Source organism: Meriones unguiculatus, chromosome 18 (genome assembly GCF_030254825.1).
Source record: "Meriones unguiculatus strain TT.TT164.6M chromosome 18, Bangor_MerUng_6.1, whole genome shotgun sequence".
NCBI lineage: Eukaryota > Metazoa > Chordata > Mammalia > Rodentia > Muridae > Meriones > Meriones unguiculatus.
In genome coordinates this window covers 6,593,496-6,616,442 of record NC_083365.1, presented here as the reverse complement: position 1 = coordinate 6,616,442, position 22,947 = coordinate 6,593,496, and the positions used below count along the sequence as shown (strand labels likewise).

Here is a 22,947-nt window from a genome sequence, read left to right as displayed (position 1 = left end):
GCAATAAAAACGACTCCTAAGGACATGTCGCTATACATATAGCTCATTCATCTCTCAACAGAGGAACTTGTCGCAGTAGATGGTAATTAACATAGAGGTCTGCAGCCAACCACATGCAGAGAGTAGGAGACTGGAGTGCTAAGCTCTATGTGGGATGTCTATATTATACCAAGACTCAGGGATATATGTAGAAGAGAAGTGGAAAGACTGTAAGAGCCAGAGGTGGTGGATGACTTCATGGAAGCAGTGGTTTCCAGACCCAGCGAGGCTGACGCATGTATAAGCTCACGGAGACTGTGACAACACGCACAACTCCTGCAGAAGTTCAAGCCAGGCAGAATCCCAGCACGGACAACGAGAAGCTGACACCAAGTCCACCCCTAGCCAAGGTGTTTGCAATGACTAGCCATTGGGATTGTGAAATCTGTTTTCTTCAAGAGAATGACACTGGGTAGATCAGACACACTCCAAGGCAGGCCTCACGCTCAGGAGTAATTGGCCAGCACAAGCAGGACTCTGTGGTCTCTGTCTCTGTCTGTCTGTCTGTCTCTCTCTCTCTGTATGTGTGTGTGTATGTGTATGCTTTTTTGATCTTTTCAAGAAAGAACATTAAGTTGGTGGGGGGTCTGTGAAGAATTGAGGGAGGAGAATTTACATGTCAGATATACTCTATGGAAAATTTAAAACAATAAAGTTATTCAGTGCAGTTGACAATTATAATTTCTCTGCTCCTTAAGAGTAGTGTGGATTTTTTTACAGTCATTATTTACTACCAGGAGGTTAACATTATAAAAATGTTTTTCTTAACTATTATTTTTGTTGTTGTTTTTACGTTATTTGTGTCTCTCTGTGGTTGTGTGCACACAAGTACAGGTTCCCACAGAAGCCAGAGATGTCAGATCCGCTGGATCTGGAGTTATAGTCAGTTCTGAGCTGCCTGACATGGATGCTGGAACTGAACTTGCATTCTTAATCATAAAGCCATTTTTTGGCCCCATAAAGAGGGCTTTAATCATGATAGCATCCTTAACTTTCTGAGAGAAAAGAATAAAAGTCTGTATCCTGAAATGTACCTCTTCCGCGTTATCGTTGCTTCAAACAATTTATGCAGTGTACAGTCTTCTGAAATTTTAATGTCCTTATTTTGTGTCTTATCTATTCCTGCATGGTAGGCCATGTTCTTGGCTGCATTAATCTTCATCTATTTACATTTCAATCAGGCTGCTTACCCATTGTTAACCCATTCATCTGGATAGTTCCTGTCAAGCTCAGCCTATGGCAGCCCACAGGGAGCATTACTGCACCAAAGTCATTAAGGGCAGAAGAGAGGAAATGACATTCTGATTTTGATTTTTATTCAGATCCCTTTTCCTCTTTGGTACAGAAACTGTTCCAAGAGTTAGCTATTGAAAGTGGCTGTCTGGCATCTTATCTTCCATTTTTATTCTTCAAAGATCAGATGCCCCTCACTGAGCCAGGCTCTTATTCCAACTTCTTAAAGATATGCATTGAACTATTTATTGCTTTTCATGCTAAGTAGATGTTGCTTCTCCAGCCCTTTGTTGCTACTTTTCAGCTGTGAAGTAGTTTCTGTTCCTTACATTTCAAATTCAGCCAGGAACCAGTCCTAATGTCTATGTTCAGACTAAGTTCTGAACATACAGCTTATCAGGCCACAGCCATCACTGACCAAGCCATGCTCTTGAGTCATCTGGGCTCTCATGGCTTTGCAGTATCACTGTAGTGCAGTCATTCTCAAGCTGCAGCAAGGAAGTCCTTTAAGCCTTAAGTCAAATCATGAGATTGTACTGTTGGAAACATGTGTGGTTTCCAGTTAAACCAATAGAGCCCATGATCTGGCTTTAACCTTTCCGTTTTTACATCTGCCTTTATTTATCCGTTCAGTTTTACAGGACATACACTGCTGCCTGACCCTTGCACCTTCTGAACTGTCTTTCGGATTTTCGTAAGATGCATTCCTCAGGTTTTTAGCTTAGATGTTCCTTTGTCAGCAGCACCATTCTGGAGGACTACTGTTGCAGCAGCCACTAACTATCCCTTTAGCTTTCTAGGAACAGAATAACTATTTGGTGGATGAATTAAATGGCTGTTTTTCATGGAAAGACGTTTAATTTCCTGTTCCATCCACGGGAGTAGATAAGGACTTTATAAAATAATCTTAGTGGCAGAAAACAAGTCACGATCACCACACAGTGCTGGTGAGTCATACCTGAAAGCAGAAAATTGGAATGCCCGTGGGATAGCTAAGATGTAATCAAATCATTAATTTTTGTAAATATGCTTTGGCTGGCTGTGTTAATTTTGAGTCTCAGTTTTATAAAATACCAGATAATCCTTTGCGTTGAGTTTAGATTATAATAATACTTAGAAAACTGCCTTATATTATTATGAAATGTGTCTGGTGTGTTCTATATATAGTTATCTAACTATTGGTTTGCTGTGCTAATAAGTTTGACCATATTAGATACTATTTAATAAAAAATTTTGTGATCATTATTTGTAGGTATGTGAATATTATTTGTAGATAGACTATATATGTGGAAAGTCGTAGAAAGAATTTTTCTTTTAGTAACAGGTCATCTCTGTGTTTCAGCTCTGTAGATTTACTCAGGCCTTTGTTTAATCTCCCCAAACTGAGAGAATATGCTAGAGATTTTAAAATGTAGCACTCTGAAATTGAGTAGCTCTCAATGATTCTCTCTTTTCACACCATGTTGAGATGCCTATTTTTGTGTATACATATGTGTGGTTTATGTATTGATGTGTGTGTGTGCACGCGTGTGTTTGTGTGCGTTCCTGCACTCACTCATGTGTGCATGTGTGGAGGCTAGCAGTAGACACTGAGTGTCTTCTTTTACCACTTCTCACCTGAGTTTTTTGAGGCAGCATCTCTCACTGTACCTATGTTACTAGCAAGTTTTTGGAGCCCATCTTGGGTGCTAAATCTTGTTAGGGAAGTTAAGGTCCTTGTTCAGTGTGTTAATACCTAAAAGTGGGCTTAGGAGGAAGCTCAGGAACAGTTTTATTAGAACTTAAAAGAAAAGTCACACGCTGCACGTCCTGGCTACCCAGAGTTCTCCAGTTCTGCAGCAACTGCACAGAGGTGAGTTTTCTGTGCAGGAAAAATACACCCTCCCTTCTGGTCCCTCGGCCAGGTGACTGGCCAGCCCACCTGGAATGTTACCCATGCGGACTTGTTCTTCTTGTTAGAAGGACAGAGCTTTGTCTTAGTGGGCCTTCAGTTTTGTAAAGCATCGGAGCTCGTTGTTTCTGTTTGGGTGTCTAGCCAGAAGCCTCCAGTGCCCACCTCTTTTCATCTAGGATGGGGTTATGGACATATACCACTATACCTCACTGTCACGGGCTGCTGAAGATCTGAACTCAGGGCCTCATGGCTGTCCAGCAATCACTTTCCCTGTAGAGGCATCGCCATCATCCACATACATAAGATTAAAATAAGAAGGAACTGTCTCCATCCGGCACAGGACAGTGGGTGATGATACAGACACTATCGGCGGGGATTCAAAAGAGTGTAGCTAACTTGGAGAACACGTCATTGGTTTCTCCTGGTTAAACACACGGGCATCTAATTCAAAAGGGGCCCTTACAGGCCCCTTACAGGTAATAATGACATGTCTGCTTAACCCCAAACCTTTTGCTCCTATTTACATTAGTTCTTTTTATGAGTATCAGAAAGTAGAAGCATGGTAGGTATCTTTGGATGAAGAAATGAAAACAAACAAACAAACAAACACAGAACAACAACAACAAACCTGTGCTGTAGCCAGTACAATGAGTTAACCGTTTTTCAGAGGAAAGGAACCATTTATTATGTTAGATAAGTTACACAGTGCATTATGCTGGGCTAAAGAACCTTGAATTAGTCTCATAGGATTTACATCTAGGAGGAGAAAGCAGGTGAATGGTTGTGTGGGAATTAGGGTGGGGGGTATGGCACAAAGGAATAATATGAAGTTGTTTGGGCAACAGGGAAATGGTTTTTTCACTTGATTGGTGTTTTATATACATGAGTGTGTACATTTCACAAAACGGCAGAACTATATTAGAAAGAATGAATTTTTATTATGTGCATGCACAATAACAATCATTCTCTTGAATTAATTGTCTTTATTATTAAAACTATCGATGCTTCAGAGTGTAGGCTTTGGTGCGCCCTGAGCTTCCCACCTGGCTGAGAACGTCTTTGTACTTCTCCTGATTTATTTGAGTTGTTGTGTTTCCTATAGTGACATTGTCCTGCTTCACAGATTACTTGTAGCATCTCAGTGACGGAACTCTTCACATGCTCTCCCAGAACCTGTTTCATATCATTTGAAGTACAAGTCCAGCTGAGCAGGCTACATCAGCAGAAGCAATGCTGATAGAGACTGGAACCTTTCATGGGTTTGAACCAGACAAAACCCAACTGCTGTTTCCTACTAATAACAACCGTACTGGATGGGAAACTGAATTAGAGCTGACTGTTACCTGCCTGTGCATTTGGACACTTCTTTTTACCTGCTTTGGTGGTCTTGGCTTGGAGTTTACAGTGGTCAAGTGCATCCGTAAAAAACAAATTAGCTTTGGGATCCTGTGGGCCAGCTCATGAGATACTTTCTCATAAAAAAGATGGTGGACAGTTAGTGTGGCAAAGCAAAGCAAAACAAAATAAATCATATAAACACCAATCCAAATTTAAATAACAAGAGAGCTTCAGGCTTTTGAAAGCTCTAGTAAGTTGTACCATATCCGTGTTTTTGTTTGTTTGTTTGTTTGTTTCAGGATGGAAGACAACATTTTATTGCTTCTGAAAGATTATGTTTGTAGAGATTCTTGAGGTCATGATTTTGTGGTTTTTCTATGTTTCTAGATCATTTTGGATCATAAGCCTTATGTGTTTTACGTGCTTCCGCTCTACACCTGTCTGAAGATGCTATAAACTTAGATTGATTATGAAACCCGATTCCTAGCAGTATGTTAGAATCACATTGGAATGAAACAGTTTTCTCTCTCTCTCTCTTTCTCTCTCTCTCTCTCTGGCATTTTTCTGGAGCAACAGCTCTTGAGCTTCCCACGTTACTATTCTTAGTTTAATTTGCACAGATCATTTTCTCTATTCTCATAGTGATTTGACAGCAGAAGTAAAGGAGTGGGGGAGGGCTGTAATTGAACACTCCAGGCAGCAGGCTTGTGATAGGCTTGCCTTGTGTACTATTCCATTTAACTTTACAACAATGAATCTGGTAGATAATTGTGCTGCTTTGCAAACAAGGAAACTAGGTCCAGGAGAGGTTAATTGACTTGTATTCTCAAAGATAGCTCACTCTCACTCCCAGACCCATTCTCTTTCTACTCCCCAAGGCTCTGTTTTGGAATAGTGTTTTCTCATTTTATTCTCCCTTGTAAGGGGGATGGTGAGTACCCTGGTCTTCTTAGATTGAGCCCTGAAGCTTCTACTGAGCCCCGGTTGCTTCCTGTTTTACTTTTCAGTTCCCGGGAGATTTGGCCTAATTCTATATATTTTCCAGAGCTTCTATCATATACTCCATCACTTGTTTCTTTTTCCCTAGTGACTGCATCAGTTCCTAGGATGACACAGCAAGCTCACAAGGCTCCTCGCTGTTAGCAGTGCCTGACTCCAGTCATCGTAGGGAAATGGGAGAGGAAAGGGAAAGACGATGAATCACAGAGGCTCAGAAGGGTGAAAATCTCAGCCCTTGATCCCAGCTAACACACCATAGTTCCTGAAGCTAACTCTACTTGTGTGTAGTTTCTAGAGAGACTAGAAATTAGTTTCAAAAAAGCCCTACTACAAACCAGTGTAAAGTTGATACGCTGTAGGCAACATCACATTTTTGGTGACTGTCCAGGATTTAAATTTTCACATATGAAACATTCCTGCAAGAGACTTCCAGACAGAAAGAAGTGTCCCAGTAGAGATGCTGTGCCACTGAAGGGTTCTGAGGAGTGGGCACCCTGTTGCTCAGTACTGACAGCCAAGTCACATGTGACCATTGACTATTGACTATTCCAAATGAGGCTTATTTGAATTGAGAGATGCCATACAACGTCCACAGTAGATTCCCAAGGCCTTGGAATCCAACCAAAACAACCATAAACTTTCTTCATTATTACATCATTTACATGTGCATTCATTATTTGGCAGCTAGTGGGCTAAATAAAATATATTCTAGAAATTAAACTTGTTTTATTTAACCTTTGTTTTTTTGTATTGCTGGTGGTTGAGCCTTAGGCTTTGGGCATGGTGAGCTGTTAAACCTGAGAGTCATGAAAGAAAGACCAGTTCTACCATTTTTAAGCCAAATTTGAAGCAAGCCAGGTCCATTCCTGGGTTCCCAGAAAATGGCAATATATTTTACAGAGGCTTAAAAAGGCAAACCCAAAAGGTCACTATTTCCAATCAGTTCCGGTCAGAGGTAAGTAGATATCCTCATGAATTTCCTGCCTGTACAAGCACGTCCACTGCACTTAGGCCCAACTTGTTTAGGGAATGGAAAGGATGGGGCTTGTTATCTCCCACAAACAATAGCCGCCAGCATTTCTGGAAGTATCTGTCCCTGGGCAAGGGGCTCACAGGTTAACTTTGGTCCTTACAAAGTGAGTGCATTACCGTGGGGCTTTTGCCCCAGCCTGTATCTCATCTTCCTAGTCTTTCCAGTTTTCCTCAATTGTAATAGCTTGAAAAACCACAGAACCAAACTTCTGGAGCTCTGCCTATTGTTTGGCTGTGGGTGGGTCTCTGCATCTGAGGAGCAGGACTAGGAGGAGAGCAGGGGGGGGGTCTGGGGTCAGGCAGTAAAGTGATTAAATAAATAAAATCAATGAAAACAACAGCAGCACAGTTATGACATATATAATTGATTGAGTTTATTAGATTTCCTAATTTTACATGTGTGTTCAGCATAGCTTAATTACTTATACAGATCTATAGCCCACCAACACACACAAAATCCTGACCACTTCCCTTGTATAGGTCTCCAGTGCTATTATTTTCTAGGATCAATGGCCACCTCCCTTTCTTTTCTTTTTCTCAAGAAGAATCACTAATTTGTGCTCCATCTGTATAATTTTTGTCATTTCAAGTATGTCATATATATGGAATTATATAATGTATATCCTTTTGCAGTTACTCCCTTAACTTCACTCTATTTGTTGTTAATCAAAGTGTTGCTTTAACACTGAGTAGTATTCTGTCTTCTTTGTATGTTTGTAGCAATGATACAGGAAAACTTAACATTGCATATGTAACATGCATTTGTGGTCTTCCCTCTGTCTTTTGGACAGCATTGGTTTCAGAGCACGCTGATTGGAAGTCCCCAAAATGCATATTTCTATTGCATTTCTCAGTGATCTTCCAGCATTTCTAAGTTAAATGGTATGTTTTGGTTTTGCTAATTGTGAAGCAGGTTATTTGGCAATGAATAGGGCCTTAACAAAAAGAGAATAAAATGATACCAGTGTCTTATCCATTCCCTTTCTCTGGTCTGTGGGAGGGGTGTGTGTGTGTGTGTGTGTGTGTGTGTTTCAGTAAGAAAAGCTTTAGGTTTCTGTCTACAAAGGAAACCTCAAAAGATTAGTCAGAGGGAAGGGATATTTCATGCTGTCTGCCAGTGGTATTCAGCAGAATAGTTTGAGACTCATTAAATGACTCATATATATCTTAGATATTTTCCCCCCTTAGGAATGTAAACTTTTTTTCAATTTAAGCTTCAAAAAAGAGATCAGCTCAGTGAGCTTATAGTGGAGGCAAGAAGCAGGACACGGGGATACTTCAGAGCAGATTAGAACTGAGTAACGGATAAAAGATAATACCATTTTCAATTAAAATTGCCTGGGGAAATTAGGTAGGCAGAGAATAATTACCTGGGTTGGAAAGCATCCAGGCTTCTGAAACTAAGACCTGCTGGAATTTTCTATGGGATCTACTGAGGATCATGTGAAGCCAGGAATGTTTCATTTATATGTTACCCCAGACATACATGAATGTTGTAGCTACATTGCATGGTATGTTAATTCAAATTATGTGGCTTGAGACTTTAAAAACAAAACCACAAAAAAGCAATATCACAATTCAGCAGATGAAAGAGAGGTTTCTCTGACAAAATAAATTTTTGTTTCTGTGATTTCTGCTAATAACCAGTAAGTCCAGGAAATGAGATTGAATAGTAGAAAATGAAGATGCCAAACTAAGGTATAGTTCCAACTCTCACTGCTGTGTGCAGAGCACCTGTGGATGCTAATAGTCCTTGGTTACTGTCAGGGAGCAAATGCTGCCTGACACACAGATCTGCCTAGCACGGTGGAAAGTGGAGTCTCTCACAGCAATTTGCCCTGAGTGCAGGTATTCTGGTTTAGAGTTGAGCTCCCCCTTACAGATCCTGCAGCTGGTTCAGTACTGCCAACTCTTAGTATCTGAGCTTGGTGGGCTTCTTTGGGGTCTGCGGCCCTGGGAATCTGGCAGCCATATTGCCCTCATTGGGGCTGGGTGTAATTAATGGAAAAGATTAAAGAATACTGACCTGAGGGCCTTCTTTCTCCACGTTGAGGAAGTCCATGATCTCCTCTGTAATGGTAAAGGAAGCCAGTGGCTTTTCTACCTTTCCCCTAGGGCTAGCTTTTGCTGTGTTCCCATTTGTTCACAATTTATCGGTTTAGTCTGAGCATAATGGAAGAGGATTTGTATTGGGCAAAATTCAGAAAGATGACTCAGTGGTTAAAAGCAGTTGCTGCACTTCCAAAGGACACAGGTTTAGTTCCCAGCGTATATGTGTCTATAACTCAAGTGATAATCCAGTGTCTACTCTAACCTTCAAGGCTTCTGAGTGCATGTGGTGTATATGACTGCATGTGCATATATCCGTATGTGCATATGTCCATATGTATGTATGCACCACATGCATTAAGGGGCCCTTGGAGCTTAGAGTAGACATTAGATATCTTGACATTGGAGTTATAGACAGTTGTGATATGACATGTATATACATATATGTATGTAAATATAGACTTTGAATATCTTGATACTGAAGTTATAGACATTTGTGAGCTCACATGTATATACATATATATGTATACATATATGTATATATACTCGCACATATACACATAAAATAACTATAAATTTAAAACATTTAAAATGCTAAGGGATAATGGGTATGTGGAACATACTTTTATCCCTCTTTATACTTTTATTTTGTTATTTTAGTGGCATATATGTTGTCTGTGTGAAACTCCCAGTAACCAACTTAGTTGAATGAAAGAGTAGTTAAATTGGTTTATAATCTCATTTAGTTAAAACATTAAGCCCATGTTTTTATTTGGACTCTATGTTAACAAAACAAATACACATAAAGTTGTTCTCTTTTTTCTTCGTAAATTCATGGCTTTTTTCTTTCAGTTTCTATGTTTACATCCTTCTAGAGAATTCGGTTTCCTTGGCATCTAGTTTCTGAACATTTAAGGTGGAGGAGGGCAGTGTCTTGTCTAGTTTCTGAACATTTAAGGTGGAGGAGAGCAGTGTCTTGTCTAGGTGTTGAACTTGGAGCAACATGTGCATTCTTTGGCTTGGAGTCACTACTGGGGGAAGTAAAGGGAAGATGGTTAAAGATTTAACCTCTTCCTTCAACTTTCAGTAGTTTATCTGTGATCAAGGGCCCAGGCCATGTAGGTGGGGATATTTCTGGGCTGGTGTCCCAGGTTCTGTAAGAAAGCAGGCTGAGAAAGCCATGGGGAGCAAGCCAATAAGCAGCCTGCCTCCATGGCCTCTGCACTAGCTCTTGACTCCAGGTTTCTGCCCTCATTGGGGTTGTTGTTTGTTTGTTTTTGTTTTGTTTTTTGATGATGATGATGAAGAAATGTTATATGGAACCATGGGAGAAATCCCTTCCCCTGCAAGTTGCTTTTGGCTATGATGCTTCATAACAACAATAGTAACCCTAAGGAAGACATCCAGCTGGCTTTCCCTGTGACATTGCTTTCTGTTACAGCCTGAGGTGCAGACGGCAGACGCTAGGTGCAATGGCATAATTCTAACCCAGTCTCTCTCTCTCTCTCTCTCTCTCTCTCTCTCTCTCTCTCTCTCTCTCTTTCTCTCTCTCTCTCTCTCTTTCAGATACACACACACAGAGGGGTTGCGAGAGAGGGGGAAATGTATTATTGGTCAGATCTTCTAGAAAGGAAGGAAGCCAGGTTTCAGCTTTATAAGACACTAAACATAGAGCTTTGTAATGTGTCCGAACTTCTGACTGACCACACCTGGAGCTAATAAAACTGTTTTAAGTCTTTGTGTTTGTAGCAATTTGTTAAGAAGCCACAGAAAACGAACACATGAAGGAGACCTGACAAAAGACTCTCTGTTGCTAATTGCAAAGCTGTTACCATTTCTTCAAGTTTCAAAGAAAAAGCATCCATAAAATGACCCCCACAGCTCCCGTGGAGAATCCCCAGTTTTGTACTTCAGTGTGTTTAGCCCCCACCAATGGCAGATGATGGGGCTATTACGCTTCTTTGCAGCACTTAGGATGTCTTCTCAGGCTGGCAATTTTAGCCTGAGAGAGGGACAGATGGCAGGCTAGAGTTCTCTGGGTAGGCGTTCACTGCATGGTGGTAACAGGATAGGCGGAGGGGGGAGGTAGAGTCCCTCCCTTCCTTCTGGGCTCAGAAACCTTGATGAAGAGGCATGCCTTTACATTCCCTAGCTCTGGGTTACGTGGCTAAGTGGCCTTGGCACACTTAATCCGGGAGAGTGAGGAGCTGGAGGGAGCAGTAGCTGGGTGCTGCAGGTCCGTGTCTGTGGTAGACCTTGTGTCTGGTACGTGAGGGAGGTAGCGGGCCACATTCCTTATTTTGTTCCACTTATTCTTGTAGCATTTGTTGAGTTGCTTGTCTCTTCTCATTGAGTATTTGATTTACAGCAAGTTTTGTTTTATTAGGATCCATCCAATATTGGGATTTGCCTTATAGGAAAGCATTTCTTCTTTTTCGAAAGGCTGAAGCAGAGAGAAGAAACCTGGACACTCCTGATGTCCATTCCCCTGGCTCCCTTCATACTTACAGCACTTCTTTTTCTAGAGACCACAGTTAGCCCTTCAGTGCCCAGATTTATAGTATCTGAATGTGAAAGCCAGCAGGTAGGAGGATCAGTCACAAATGGCAACATTGTCTTGTCATGCCTATTGGAATGGTTTGTGATGGGCGGGTCATGTCAGGTGTTTTCACCCATGCTGCAGTCCTGTGCTTGGTCAAAGGGAAAATAGAGAAAAGATGGGAAAATACACATCCAGTCTATAAGTCTTCAGTTACAAAATGATAGATCTGGCATGACGGTTAATCAGTGAGCTTCTTAGGACGTAGGCTGTTTCACAGCATGTCTCAGCTCTGGGTAGACCACTTAATTATTTGTTCCATTCAGCAGGGTTTTTCTGAGTTCCTGTTAAGTGTCAGGGCCTGAGCTAAGTACCAGAGACGCTGATGGTGGTTTCTAGCACACATGATCCTCATCCTCCTGGCAGCTACGGTCTCATGTTCATCCACAATCACACACAGAAATGTCATATGGAAAAATACAGTGCGCTCCGTCAGGGAAGTAGCACCATCGTGACCGCGATCGGGTAGCTGTGTTTCCGCGTCCTCGGTGTTCTCTAGAGCCTGGCGTGTGGGGGCTACTTGACTGTTTCCTCTTCTTACTTTATATGCAGCACATCATTCCAGAGTTTATGTGGGGCTCTGTGTCTTTGCTTTAGTTAGGGTTTCAGTTGCTGTCACAAAACCCCATGCCCGTAAGCAAGCTGGGGAGGAAAGGTCTGGTTTCGTTACATGTCTGCCTCACAGTCCGTCAGGAAGTCGTGCAGGAGCTCGAGGCAGGAGCCCGTAGGCGAGACCTGACGCAGAGGCCACGGAAGAGTGCTGCTTGCTCCGTTCTCCACGTCTTGCTCACGTGCTTCCTTATAGCTCCAGGATCACCTCCCTGCCAGCGTGACACCACTCACCGTGAGCTGGTTTCTTCCGCATCGATCGTCAATGAAGAAAATGTGCCACAGGCTTTCCCACAGGCCAGTCTGGCGGGAGTGTTTTCCCAGTTGAGGGTTCCTCGCTCCCCAAATGATCCCAGTTTGTTGACTGATTCGAGTTGACTGATTCGAGTTGACATACACCGCCATGACCCATTTCATGCTCACAGTCTGGCTTCTCGTGAATATTCGCTCAATCAGTAAAGGCCGCGTGCGCCGGGTCCTACATTCTATCCATCTAGTTCTGTACATCAGATTCAGTGGAATGTTGCCTTGCACTTGAGGAAGGATTTCGTGCCTTTCCTAATTTCAGCTTTAAAGGCGGTGTTCTTCTGGTAAAAATGACATACAAGAGCAAAATATTAGATTTCATCTTTCCACTCTCTTACCCCCCATCTCCTTTCTTTACTTTTTCTTCCCTTCCACTTTTGTCAAGTTTGGATTCTTATCATGGATTCAGATAATGTTCACCCCATGCATTTGCACATGAACAGAGATGTGCATCTAAACAGCAGGGCCACAGGTGCCCTGCAGTACTTCACTCCTGCCATCTGTGCCTCTACGTTTTAAAGGATAAAACTATCATTCACAGTTTTCCCTGTAGAGTCATGTTTGCTGTTTTCTATTTCTTGAAATAGTCCTTATTGGTGTCCCTTCCTGCCATGCTGTAAATACTCCATCCACAGAAGGGATGGTCAGAACTTCAAAACCAAGCTGTGGTAGACATCATTTTTCCATTCCTGTCACTGGTTCTTATACCTCTCTACCTGCTTCCCATGTACCTATGGGCTTCCTCGCTCTCCTGTGTACTTCTAATACCTCCCGGGACCTTTTTCTGATACAAATTGGAAAGATCTTAAGATTAAACATTAGCTGAATCAAAACTCAAATGCCAAATCCAGGTTTGATGTGAACAATCTATTAATAAAGAAAATATGGAGAAATAGGTCTTTGCTTATAGTTACAATTCATTGTAAATCTGCAAATACAGTTCCACTGTAAATCTGTTCTATACTCTGGAAATATTTTTTTCCAATGACAGTTCAGCTAAGGACATTTGCAATATTTCTTGGAATACAGGTCATCTGTGACAGTTTTCCTGTTAATCGGGAAAAAGACAATCCTTGTTATTCACTTGCTGCTTAATTACTAAGTTAGGGGTTTGGTGCAAGAGAGTACCATCACAGAGGCATGAGTAAAAACATGTAGCGTGCAGCAGGCACTGTCTCTAGTTTGATGACTTGGAATCTTTAGTGTCTAAGTCTAGTGTCATTAATAATTTATGCAGCCTTCTGATGTGTTTTATGAAACATATACTCACTTCTGATTCTGAAACCAAAGACTGCTCATGTACTCAAGAACTCTGGAAAACCTTTACATTGACTTTTGTCTTGTCTTTTCTTGCTTTCTTTGCAGGGCCTCGAGCAGGGTTTGGCCAGGTAGACATCCTTGCGGTTCTTCCCAGCTGCGTGGTGAGTGCCCACCTTGTATCCCCGAGGAAGAATTGTACTGGTAGCAGCCCTTCAGGGTTTGAGATCTGTGAGACAAATCTTTTCATGCAGTCTCTCTTAAAAGGGGTGCATGGCTGTTTTCCCAGGTAGAGAGGCAAGCAGAAGCCCCTGGGATTTGCAAGATTTCCTCTCACTAATACTGCAGCTGCCTCGGCCAATAACCTTTCAGTCGCTGTGCTCTTGCTGTTCGTGACAGTGTTGGCTGCCCTTAGAAAGCACTTGGTGTCACTGAGAGAAAAGCATTGTGATTTTAAGTCTGGTTCAGGTTTTGTTTAGAAGATTCTCACCATCGTGAAAAATCCCGGCTCTGATCACTCACCTTTATTTTGAGGCAGCTGCCCACAGGAGTGAGGCCAGTCAATTCCTTCAGTACCCTTCTAATTTTACCATAAATCCTTCATGAAATGCCCAGACAACCAGAGCTGTCCTTATATGGCTGATTTGTTTTATTTGCAGACGGATACTTGTTGGTGCTTTAAGCTAGTGTCAGATCCCAGCCAAAGATAACTGCCTTCTTCCAGTCCCTCCATCAAATTACTGTTTTATGATTGCTGTTAGAACACCACGCTGCCTGCCCTTTCTTCCTTTAAGAGCCAAGAAATCATTTTTCAGTGATTCCCACGAACCAGCTCTTCATGATAGGTGCAGCAGGCTTTTAATATCAGTCTTCTTCAAGACTCTGCACCCCGTCCCAGATGCGTCACCTCCTGGCACTGACCCTGGCTGGTTTTCTTCCGATCTCTCTGTGAAGGGAAGGAAGAATTGCATAACCCAACCCGTCTCCAAATGACCAGCCTTTAATGATATAAGAATATCAAGAAAGTAGATTTATTATTGAATGTTCCCCCCTATTTTTAGTCCAGTGCACTCTATTTTATAATCCCGAAGGGTGACTCATAAGCTTGTCTTAGTGGGCACACTCCAGTTAAGGATGCTGAGTAACATTAGGGACTTTGAGTCAGTGTGGATTCATCGTTTACTTTCTACTCTGTCTTCGTGATAGCTTTCTGGACTGCCTACTTTTCGAATACTTTAGGTCCATTATCTTTAGACGGCTCTTTTTGGTTGTTGTTAGTTTTATCATATCTCGTGTTGATGAAAACATCTGTGTATAGTGAATCAGAATACTGGACAAGAATCACAGCAGCACCAGAATCTAGGAGTGGTCTGTTACATGTTCTGATTTCGAGGAGGATGACTTTGTGCCATGTCCTATAAGCCCTGGCATCGTGTGGGGCTCCTTCCTTCCCCATCTCCATGACCCCTGGTTGTTGGCTGTTATCTTGTGTTATTCTTCCCTCATGGTCAGACGGGAGTTCTTTTATACCCCCACTCCCTCCCAGGAGCTCCTTAAAAAAAGCATTTTGTGTCATTTAAGCACCATTCAGCAGTTAGATCCTGTTTATTATGATTCCTTAAAAAATATCAAATGAAACTTTTTTTTTTGTACAAAATAAAGTGGAAAGCACCTGGACATGGAATCTGAGCATGGCTGGTTGTGTTTGGGATGTTAGTTTAGGTTCTGTGATTCCAACAGCAAGTTATTTCAGAGTGCACACTAGTCCAAATGTTCATGAGTTTCTTTTATGTCCAAAGTGTGCATTCAGAGTTTATTTTAGTTCGGGTGGTGGTATGTTTTAAATTTTACTTATTTATGTCACATAGAATTTAGCTTACTACTAGTGTTAGTGAATAAACTTTAAAAAATAAAAATCTCTATATTTTGGGCTGGTGAGATTGCCTCGTGGCTAAGAACACTGACTCCTCTTCCAGAGGATCCTGGGTTCAATTCCCAGCACCTCCAGTGCAACCTCAATTTGTCTGTAACTGCAGTTCCAGGGGGAACTAAAGCCCTCTGTTGGCCTGTAGGCACCAGGCCTAGAAGCAGTTCACAGACATAAATGCAGACAAAAGAACTGCATACACATACAAAAAATTTTACAGTAAACACAATGGCCATTACTAGGTAATTTGTCCTCATTTTTATATCGTTAAAACATCGTGTGTGGGGGTTGGGGAACTTAGCCCAGTGGTAGAGGCCTTGCCTAGTAGGCACAAGGCCCTGGGTTTGGTCCTTAGTTCTGAAAAAAAATCATGTATAATCAAGCCAAATATGATTTTTAGGTTTGGAAAAAGAAAATCAACTTTGGTAAACTTTTTTCCTGTGGAATTTTAGTTCAGAAAACTACTGAAATATGGCTCTTGAGAAAACTAATGTGTGGGGGACATTGTTTCTTTCTGAATTATTTTAAATTTTTTTCATTAATGTTAATTAGAACTTTTAACAGTGTAATGTGTGTAGCTCACTGGAGTCTCTGTGTCCCCCTCTTTCCTATTCCTTCCCTTCTCCCTCCTTTTCCCTTATTGAAAATCTCTATACCACCTGACTGTTCACAGCTGGTAACTCTCATATGCCACCTCAGCTACTGCCATCTTTGTTGTTGTTGTTTTCCTGATCGATTTTTTTCTTTGTATTGGTTCTTTGTGAATTTCACATCTACACCTCAATTCTACTCATCTCCCCCTCCCCTCATTCCCAATTTACAACCCCCCAACAGAGAAAAGAATCTTGTTGTGGAAGCTGTAATGTGTCACAGTGTGTCCCCCTTTTGTCTGCACTTTTTTGCTTGCACATGTTCATGCAGTGACTCACTGGTCTGTTATGAGGCCTCTGGCTTCTGCTACTCTATCCATACTAGAACCTCCCTGGGACTCCTCTAGGACATTCTGCGTCTTTGAATCTGTAGGACCAGCTCCTTCTTGCACTCCAGCAGTTCATCTATGGAGTAGATGTTGGGTTGAGACATTTCAAAGCCCCGATCTGAGCCTAAAAGGTATCTGAGCTGGTCATCCTGCAAGCTCTCCCACTCTCATGCCCTGAGGGCCAGCTCCCCAACAACCCCCACATCTAGGGGCTGCTGTAACATGCTACCCACATGAGGGGCAGGGCCTGCTCTCCTGCTCTCTTGACCCCAGGGCCAGCTCTCTCACCATCTGCAGGTGTCCAGGGCAAAAGGCAGGGGAAGGGATCTCTTTCTTGCCAAAGCCACTACACAGTGGAAAAGAGGCAGGCCCTGCTCTCCCAAGCTCAACACATTGAGGCAGCTCACTAGCAACTCCCACAGTATATGGGGCCTTCCATCTGGAGTACTGCAGCTGACTAGGAGCCCCTGCTAGTCTGTTCTCACACATATCCCCAGCCAGCACTCTAGTGATGTTCAGGGGAGGGCTTGGCCAGTTCTGCACAGCCCTCAGACTCCTGATCTATATTTTAATCTATATGTAGGGTAAATGCAGTGTTCTTTGGGAGCAAAATACTGCTTGCTTATTAGAAGGTAGAGCTGAATTTATTTCAAACTCTTGCTTATTGAAGATGCTTAATGGGAGAGTAAGAACATCCATGGAAGGCTATGGTTTTATATTTTCAGAGCATATTATTCATGGCAGGATTCTTAAACTGATGCTGGGTATGTTGGCACATGAACATGGAATTCTATGACAGGAGGAGGGTGCTATGGCAAGAGTTCAAGGCCAGCCTGGGCCATATTGCAGGATCCCACATTAAAACAAATCACAGCAACAATGAACTTGAGGAATTCTGCACAAGTGATTTATTCAGGTCTCTCAGGCGACATTATTGAGTGGGGCCAGGAGGAGGAGGAGGAGGGGGAGGGGAAGGGGGAGGGAGAGGGAGAGGGAGAAGGAGAAGGAGAAGGAGAAGGAGAAGGAGAAGAAGAAGAAGAAGAAGAAGAAGAAGAAGAAGAAGAAGAAGAAGAAGAAGAAGAAGAAGCAGCAGCAGCAACAGCAGCAGCAACAGCAGCAAGATGCTTATCCTGCCTTATTGGGGAGGTGGGTGGAGTTTCTGAACTCCTCAGCCCAGTGCTCTGAAGATTCTGTTTCACTAAAGGCCGCCGAGACTTTGGTGGTAGACAGACTCCTGGTGTCTGCCTCTGCAGGAGAAGATGCTCCCAGGGTGGAAAAAGGCTTCACTTAAGAAGTTTTAGTCATATTTTTCATCTCTTCTGTCTTTTACCAGTGAAAGTTAAGCACTTTCAGAAATTACATGAAATTCATTTTCTTCCCTTGAGAATGTAGTAAACTATTCCTTCAAATCTCTAAGTCTTTAAATGATAAAAGACACTTTTCAGCTGGTAGAAATCCGGGATAGAAAAATTTAGTATTTCAAAGCTTTCTTTAAATCACTGTTGACATGAATAGTGACTTCAGTGCTAAGAAAAAAGACACAAAGATACCATGTGATTATGTGATTGAAAACCCTTCTTTCCAGAAACAAGTTCAAGTTTAATATTACCACCCCACCCCACCACCTCTGTCTCTGTGACTTCTACCACCACCATAACCACCACCACCTCCACCACCACAGCTGCCTCCACTGCCCCCTCCACTACCCCCTCCACTACCCCCTCCACTATCACCTCCACCTCCACCACCACCATCAATCTGTCACTAAGCAAACATCCTCAGCCTGACTTAATTATCTTTTGGTCTTTTCTCTTTTATTTCGTCCTTTGAAAATATTTTCACAAACGTTTTAGGGAACAACATGCATTTCTTTAGGCACTTTCAGTTCTAAAATGACACAAAAGTTTATGACTGACCACCTGAGTCCTGAGAGCACTGCTGCTCAGTAGAAATATCATGTGAGCTAAGCATGCCAATTTAAAATGCATAATTTTCTAGTCTCAGTGAAGAACAGAAACAGAACATAGCCAAAGATGAAGGCTGGAATGTCTGACATGGTGGGTTAAATTAATATGGATGATGTATTTAGCCTGACATATCCAAATTATTATCATTTGACATTTAATTAGTATAAACATCATTGAGATGTCATACCTTAAAAAAATAACTGTGCATCGTCTGTGTGTGTTCACATGCATACACAGGTGTGTGTTTATGAAGTACATCTATAGTTTTATGTATATGCATGTGTAGCCCAGAGGACAAACCAGGTATCATGCTATCCACCTTTTCTTTAGGAATCTCACTGAACCTAGAATTTGCTGAACAGTGCAGGCTGGCTGGCCAGTGAGCCCCTCTGAATCCACCTGCCTCTGTCTCTCCAGTGCTGGAGATTCCAAATGTACTCCACCCATGCTTGACATTTTTACGTAAGCTTTGAGGGTTGAACTTGGGTCCTTGCGCTTGCAAAACAAGAACTTTATCAATCGAACCATCTCCCCAACGTTACTACTTCCTCCTCCTCCTCCTCTTCTAATAACATATCTCAGCTCAGGATAGTGACATTTTAATAGATCAGAAAGTAACGTTTGGCCTTAGTGGACCAATTTGTACAGTGGAGCTTTACAGTGGTATAGAAACCTCTAGTAAAAGTCTTTACTGCTTTTAATAAAACCATTTGCCAGTGCTGGGGACTCTCCCAGCTTGGAACCTCATTCAGTAAAGAAGTTAGACGACACTGCTGTCCAGCTGAAGTGAGCTTATCCACCCTTATCTGCCTGTTTTGAGAATAATTGCCTGTTTGAAAGCCTTGCAGGCAAGACCTGGGATGTAAAAAGTTGATTTTTCAGGTGAGAGGTTACTGAAAACCTTCAGGAGTGGAGTATTCTAGGATTAAATTTTGGTAGAATGTGAGTTGCATATAGAAATACTAAGAAAAAGGACAGTATTTTAGGGCTGAAAAAATATGTGTGTTGTTTGCGGTGTGTGATGGGGAAGTTTCTAGAAAAAAAATTGTACTTGCAGGTAGAGAAATTTAATAGCAGTGTTCATTCTAATGCAGGAAAGCTTAGGAGAGAGCAAATTCCTGGGATTTTTGTAGTTTATATAGTCAGATATCACCACGATCCAGAATTTATTGGGTTCTGCTCCAGTTAATGATTGCTTAATAACAAAATGTAGGGGCTTGGAATAACAATGGCTGACCTCTGGGATACTTCCTTTTTCACAGTCCAAGTTTGGGAAGGGCTTGGTCATGGCCAGAGTCTCAGGCAGTATAGTCACTGGGCTGCTGACATTGGTGCATGAGGCTGGGGCAGCCCTGGGCTGAGTATCTCTTGTCACACAGCCTTTTTTTTTTTGTCAGCTCTGGGGTGATTTTTCCAGATGACAGAAGTGCTGTCACTTTATGACTCGGCCTTGGACCTGGTGCCTGCTGGCCTCCGTCAGTGACTCCCTCATTGCGATGCACATCTTGCCCTTGTAGTCTTGCCCTGGGAACGCTCTCACACTCTTCCAGAACCTGAATGCTGCACAACAGCCCTTTCGCTTCCTGTTGTGCAGTAAGGTAGGCCAGGTGCCCCTTAACGAAAGCTGAAGTTGCTTAGGTCACATAGGACCATTTATCTTTAATGATCCTTCCTTCTACGTTAGAGTTGTTCCCAAGCAGTGGACATAACCCGAGTCTTTTTATTTTTCTTTCCATGTTGTGATTTGTTGAGGAATTGTAAAATATGAGAGAATATAGAAAAATGAAGGGGAGGAAGAACATACTTCATCACACATGCATGTATCTTTGAGAGACACGTCTTCACTTTGGCCAGTGGCTAGGTTTATCTCCCCAGCTTCCCATAGTAGCTTCTTCTTGCTCTATCACTGGTTCTCCTTATCCACCCTTCCCAGGCTCCTTAGATGGGGGTGGGGAAGGGCAGGAAGCAAAGCCTGTGACCTTAGAAAGGTACTTTTTGCTGACAGGAGCCAAGGTCAGCATTGTATGCACTGTGTCAGTTTCTGGTTCTCTGGTTTCCATCTTCCCAACTATCTTCACCCAGCCTTGGGCCTGACATCAGGCTCACCTTTTCACAGTCATCACTGTCCCCTAGAAATGACTGAAACGCCAGCTGTATAAAGCCTTTAAATAAAGTGCTCTCGGCCTTGGAACTTAACATTCTGAAATGTATTTATTAAAGCTGGTAGGATAAAATGTTAGTCATCAAATCTTGTTGGCAGGTACATACTATGCCTGTACACTGTAAGAATCTATGAATGTAAGAATCTAAGAGAAGAACTTGTGTTTATTTTAAAATAAAAACTTGGCGAAGAGATATTAACCAAAAATCATAGCAGATATATCTGAAAACAAAATGTCAGTTTTATACCGTAGCACAGGCTTAAGCTTGTCCTGTCTCTCACTTAAGTATGTAAGAGGCACATTGTGATTTGTGCACATTGTGATTTGTTCCATTTTCAGTTTTCTCTAAAGCTTTGAAGAAGCAGAAGAAGGCTCAAGGGCTTGGAATCCTACTACAGGAAAGTTCTGTCCGTTAGCTCTTCCCCTTGTGGCTGGTGGATTCCTCAGCAGCTTTTACCCACTGCCCATGAGGTGCTGTTGTTGAAGTCACTTGGCTGTGCTTGCTCAGGGGTCCCGATGGGGCTATCTTGCAGAACCTGTTATTCCAAAGACCCGATTCTTTGCCGTTACCCATTTTACACTTGCCCATTTTAAGCTGGATATCCAGAATCTTTTGTACCCTGAAGTATAAGTTTACCAAAAGGTGAAACGGTTCCAGTCTTTGATCTATTTCTGTAAAACATGAGGAAAAATTAACAAAACGTAGCTCATTAATAGAGCACTTGCCTAGCACACGGAAGGTGTAGGTTTCATCTCCAGTACCATAAACATAAAACCCGAGATCGGGGCCACTGCTCAGTGATGGAACGCTTGTGTAAGGCCTTAGGCTCTCTAGTGAATAGGTGTATACATGCGTGCACACATGCATGCACACATGCGTGCCTACGAAGTAAACAAAAAGCTTAACAAAAAACTTTCTAATGTTCTTTCCTTCCTTCTTGTGGAGGTCATGTCAAGAAAATGCATAAGCACATAAAAGTTATTGCATTTGAAAGGTCCTTACCTGCTTCTGTGGTTAAAAGAAGAGCAGCTGCCCCGCCTTTGCTGTCCTTGAGTGGGACAGGACGGCTTGCCCAGGACTGACGGCCGAAATGACCTCTCCCCAGAGAGAATCCGCCAGTGACCTTGCACACCCACACCTGGCAGATCAGCGGCTTCCTTCTTTTGCATATTTTGTGGCCTGTCTGGAGAGTCAGGTGTCATCAAATCAGACAGAGAACAGTTGGAGGACAACTCCAGTGGCTCCCTGTTACAGTGTGACATGACCTTTTGGTCCTTCTAGAGAAGTTGTGGCTTTGCAGCAAGGATTCGGTTAACTAGACCAGAGCAGCGAAGACAACTAAGTAAGAAATCCATGCAGTGGCCATGCACTTAATAACGGCTCTGTGGAATTTGCAGAGGTTTGATGCATTTCCTTCCACTAGGACATGTGAATATGTCCTTATTGAACTTATAGAAAAACAGAACCCAAGCATACCTTCCTAATGAAATTTAGTTTTCTGAGAAACTAGTCATTTCAAACCTGGCACCTGGAGAGGATCTATAAGGAACTGGTAGGAGAATATGGGTCCTGAAGCCTGGGCCTCAGGTTGCCTGTGCAGTGAGCACAGCACCACTGGTCTCAGCATCTCTGGTGGTAGTGGTGTGAGATGGTGCATGTAGGGCCTGCCATGGAGTAATTACTGAGTTTCTTCTTTCTGTTTGCCTCTTCTTTCTCTCCTCTGGTTGTTGGCTGATTTCTAATGAGCTCTCCTTTCTTCTTCCTCTGTAGCCATTTGACCTTTCTTCTGTTCAGGTAAGGGAATGGCCTTGAAGAGCACAGGTACCTGCTAGCCTCACCTTCCTGCCCTCTTTGGTCTTAGTGATGTGCTCTTCCTTCTGCACCCTGCACAGTGACATTTCTGTGCTGTAGGTTACACACAGGTGCTCCAACCAACTTCGTTTCTGCATCACCTTCTTTTCACGCATTTCCGCTTTTCTGCTCATTTCCTCTACATTAACTAGCTTCCATGGGGGCGTGTTTCTGTCAGGACATCTGGGAACCTAGGCTGCTTTGCCTCATCTTCTTTTCTCTCTGCTTTCTTTTTAATTCAATGAAATTCACATTATAAAAACTAACTTTTAGTCAGAACAACTCACATTTTTACATAACCGCCTCTCTACCCAGTCTCAAACACTCCTAAAAGCAACCCCCATGCCATCAGGCACTTGCTCAGTCCTGGTCGTTCCCTTTCAGCCTTTCTCAGCAACTACCAGTTTGCCTGGCTTCTCTGTGAATTTACCCACTCTGCACGTTTCACATGAATCAGATCATGCAGTATAGGACCTTTTGTGCCTTCTGTCTTTTGCTAGATGTGTGGCTTTACAGTTCATTCACATGCTAACATGCATCTGAACTGCATTTCTTCTGCTATATCTAAGCAATAATGTCCACCATATGTATGTGCTACCGTTTGTCTATTCATCCACTGATAGGCTTCATCTCGTCTATTTTTTGGCTGTTGTATATATGAGTCTCTGTTGTTAGTTCTTTGGAATATCTACTTAGGGATACAAT

General features: G+C 42.4%; 1 protein-coding gene across 9 annotated transcripts in view; it reads left to right on the top strand.

The window, feature by feature from the left end:
• LOC110563159 (1-phosphatidylinositol 4,5-bisphosphate phosphodiesterase beta-4) overlaps positions 1–22,947 on the top strand; it is a 368,349-nt gene that overhangs the window by 135,960 nt on the left and 209,442 nt on the right. For all 9 annotated transcript variants that reach the window (XM_060371836.1, XM_060371832.1, XM_060371834.1 and 6 more), the window contains exon 3: positions 13,464–13,519. The gene's annotated coding sequence lies outside the window, so the exon portion shown is untranslated. The remainder of the gene's footprint in view (positions 1–13,463; positions 13,520–22,947) is intronic.